The sequence below is a fragment of the Schistocerca americana genome, chromosome 6, assembly GCF_021461395.2.
Source record: "Schistocerca americana isolate TAMUIC-IGC-003095 chromosome 6, iqSchAmer2.1, whole genome shotgun sequence".
Taxonomy (NCBI): domain Eukaryota; kingdom Metazoa; phylum Arthropoda; class Insecta; order Orthoptera; family Acrididae; genus Schistocerca; species Schistocerca americana.
The window spans coordinates 73948048-73952672 of record NC_060124.1 but is presented as its reverse complement, the minus strand read 5'-3'; positions in this window follow the sequence as shown (position 1 = coordinate 73952672).

Genomic DNA, 4625 nt, shown 5'->3' with positions numbered 1-4625 from the left:
GTGATATAATTGCTTGAACTCCTTTAAATTTACCACTCATATTCGCTCCTCCGTCGTAGAATTGTCCTCGGCAATAAGCTACATCAATGCCAGTTGCTTTAAGCTCCTGCGGGATGGTGTTCGATAAGTTCTCGCCCGTCAGGTCAGTAACAGCAATGAATTTTAGAAATTCTTCTTTTACAACACTACTCTCAACATCAAAGAAATTATGCATAACGATAATTGTTCAGAGATGCTTATATCAGTTGCCTCATCTGCTATTATGGCAAAAAATTTGGATTCCTTTATGAAATCAGCCATTTTTCAAGTAATAACATCAGCGCAGCAATGTGTTAAATCATTTTGTTTTATCTTACTGATATAACGGGTATTTTTTGAGAAAGACTGCATCCGGTAATATTTCATCGCCGGTGTCCATTCGAAATTTCAGTAATACGCGAAACTTTCCCTCTGAAGTAAATTCCAATGATTCACTGTCCGTCTCCTAACTGCTTTCACTAAACAATAATTCATATCTCTATGCCCCTGGAAGTGTATATTGTTGTCTTTATTACTGGGATTAGTGTTTCCTGTTTTCGTCCACTCTTCTCTTGCTAACCTCATCCATTCTTGTTAAAACATCCGGGACTTCACTTCAATCACATTCAGGAAGTTTTGTTAGGCAACCATATTTCTCGTATGATACTCTTTCTCTCGGTGACTGTGTACAATTTCGTTTGCTTTCTTATACATTTGCATCGGTTCATTCACCAGTATTCCTAGTTTTCATCATTGTTGCCTCCTTCCGTCATATCGCAGAGAACGCAAGCTTTACGAAATCCGCCACTTATTTTGTTGCTGTAGGCCAGTCAAACATTTTCTTCTGTCCATTCCCCTGCAACGATCACATTTTATCACCTACAATTTACAGAAAGCAAAATTTGGTAGGAGGTACCCAACACACTTTAACCACTGAAATATTTCCTTGTCCTTCAGATGTCGACTTCTGTTCACCGATGACCGATAACACGTTCATAACACAACAGTCTCGTCATCATATAAACCATAGCATTACTTACAGAGGAATTACTACTAGTAGCTGAATCCACGATCCTTGGAAGTACTGGTCCTTGTCCAACGTTAATTTCACTTTCACCTTTTAAGTTTTTACAAAAACACCAGTGAGGTGTCTGATATCGTTTAGACCCACCCATATCGTCACCTGTTTAATGCACAGCGGGAAGCAAACAATTACGCTTACAAACAATTGCTGAAACGATCATGTTCGTCACATTCATTTTGTAAGTACAACCTTGCTTGTTTAAATTATATCGAATAGAAATAGGAGTGATTCAACTACAACCATGTTCTAACAAGCGATGTTTCATGTTTTGAGCTAACCCCGTCTGTAAAGGCGTACAGTCATGCAACGGCTCAGCAACCGACCACCCAAATGAGGCAAGGGGCTATCAACAGTGTCCTCACGGCCGTTCAGTGACCGTTGCTGCATGTGGGCCACTACAGCAGACTCCTGGCGTATGCGGCGTGAAACGTTTGAAAGCAAACGCCCTGCAACCAGGAGTGAGCGTTATGATCTGGCGAATTTTTCGTGGAATTCCCTCGGTAATCTCGTCATTCTGGAGGCACAGTGGACCAACACAAGTATGCATCTATCTTTGGCGACCATGTTCATCCCTACATGCAGTTTGTTTTTCCTCAGCAAGATAGCATCTACCAACAAGAAAATGCAACGTGTCATGCAGCTCGTGCATGGCTGGAAGAGCGCCGGGATGAGTCTACCGTACTGCCCTGGACACCAAACTCGCCGGATTTGCTTTTGGTGTTTGTGGACGGGACGGTGAAATTGGATATTAGAAATTTGTGGTAAGTTCTATGGGACCAAACTGCTGAGGTCATCGGTCCCTTGACTTACACACTACTAACTCTAACTTTAACTTACGCTAAGGACAACACACACAACCATGTCCGTGGGAGGACTCGAACCTCCAGCGGGGAGAGCAGCGCGACCCTTGACCGCGTGGCTACCCCGCGTGGCGACGAAACGGTGACAAGTGGTCGGTACGTACAAAGTATTGTTCTTGCAACGGCTAGGTGATGCGCTGTTCCAAGAAGATAATGCTCGTCCACACATTGCCAACGAAACTCAACGTGCTCTGCCAGACGTGTATCAGCTCGCTGGCCAGCGCGATCACCGGGTCTCCAACCGAGCACCTGTGGGACACGAAGTGAAGACAAGAGATGCAACTCGTTCGCCTACACTTCTTACAGAGCTACACGAGCATATCGAACAGGTGTGGAATGATGTATCACAAAACAGTATTCGTCATCTTTACGATGGACTGTATGCCAGAGCCCAGTGTATGGATTGCCGCCCATGAAGGTTACAGAGCGTACAAATATGAGTGTTTCAGCATTGGTCCATAACTGGCATTTCCGAAACTCCGTAGGTATTTTTTTTTGCAAAAAATTACGAATGAAAATTGGAGAACATTTTTCCAGCCGTTTATAAAGCTATTGTGCTATCCAGTTTGCGTTCCAATTTTGTGTGCGTTTTACTCTCTCTATTTCTTCATTTCCATTGTCATGGACTGATTGTCGCAGTGAAATGTATTAACATTCCTCCTTTTTGGGATAAAGTAACATGAAAATTGAAGTCCACGATATGTCAGTAACATTTTTAAAGATATAACGGTAGCTTCCTACAGAAAAACAATTTATTTTTAAAATCCACTATTGCCGGTTCCGTTTTTCGCCATACACATGTTTATTTGGAGAAATGCGAAAAATTTCGTGAATTAACGCTTGTCAAAACTAGAAAATGCTGGACGTGTATGTCATCGTCTCACCGCTCTTCTACACTGGCTAAATATATGAAATTTCTTGCATACCTTTTTTTATAAATAACATCACATTGTGACATAGGTTCACAGTTTGACGTTTTATTTTAAAAATAAATAATTTTAACAGTCGACGGAGACCACGAAATCTCTCAAAAAGTTTTATTCGACAGTGAAACTCATCCATGAAAAATTAACCAAGTATAAGTAACTACATCAAACACTTTTTTTCTTTTAAACGTGCAAATAAGAGGTCTTTAGAATAGTAAATGATTATATTCTTTTTTTTAAAAAAAACACTGGTCATCTGTCGCATCTTAACACTGGGGTAATCAAATCACTGAGAACCTATTACAACAAACTACATAAAGTTTTTCTTGGTTCAACAACAATACTATGATTTTTTTAACGAGAGACAGAGCAAAGTGGCGCTCTGGTTAAGGTACTAAGCGGAGAAATAGAGCAAAGTGGCGCTCTGGTTAAGGTACTGAACGTTCGGAAGGAGGTGAATTAAAATTGTAGTCCAGCAATCCAGATTTTGATGTTCTTTGGTTTCTGCACGTCGATTAAGGTCAATCAATGCCTTGCTGGCTGCTTAGAAGGACTCTGGCCGATTTTCTTCGGTATACTTTATACTTGTTCCCTCAGCTCTTGTACTGCCCCACTAATGACCTCGCCTGGACGTTCAGCTCAGACAGTCCAAATCTCTTTTCAACGAAAGCAACGCCTGAAAACTCGCATCATTCCATCACGATATTTGCATTACCTGTGATCGAAGATACAAGAGAACTATGATTGCTTCTCGTGTGGAACATCAAACGGTAAATGCGTGTTAATTGCGATGGTTTCTGCGGCCAATGTAAGACTGAGTAAAATTATTTTGAATATTGGGCCGCACGATTTAGAATAAATCCACTGCTAAAACCGACGTTTCTTCCGGCCTTGAAGCGGTTTTCTTCATGCACACTAAACTGTTTCCTTGAAGACGAGGCGGCCACGGTGGCCGAGCAGTTCTAGGCGCTTCAGTCCGGAACCGCGCGACTACTACGGTCGCAGGTTCGAATCCTGCCACGGTCATGGCTGTGTGTGGTGTCCTTAGGTTAGTTAGGTTTAAGTAGTTCTAAGTTCTAGGGGACTGATGACCTCAGATGTTAAGTGCCATAGTTCTCAGAGCCATTTGAACCGTTTGAACCTTGAAGACGATCGATGCAAAGACGGCCTAAATGTCAGTTTCAGTAGTGATTCTAGTTTCAAAATGTCGCAACTCGACGCTCTTAAAGAAGTTTATCCCGCACAGTAAATATGACTGTAAGGAAGAATGAGCACTCGAATCGTCAACGTAAAAATCCAACATTCAGTATCCTAACAGAAATTGATCGTCGTGTTCTTTACGCAGAAACAGTACACTCGCGTCGTAATGAACGTCCGCATTCGACATGTAGTCGACTTATTAGAAGGGTTAGTATTTCTCCATAGATCGCATTCGTCTCAATTTGATTTCTGACACGGCTGACGTTCATCCCCCGGTTACGCGCCTAATGGAAACGGATTACCGCTTTGCTTTATATATAAGTAAGAACCCGCAAGAAGCGCGTGCGTATGTATTATGTATTGCGCGTACCGAGGTGCTTTGGGGAAGAAAGAGGGAATCACGGCATGCGGTCCATTGTTCCCGTAAAAACCGCCTGCAACAAGAAGCCCGCTCTTGGGCCTAACGAAGCCGAAAAATGTGTGTGGTATTTCATGGGGAAACTGTCTGACACTAATGATGCGTCTACATTTTTAAAC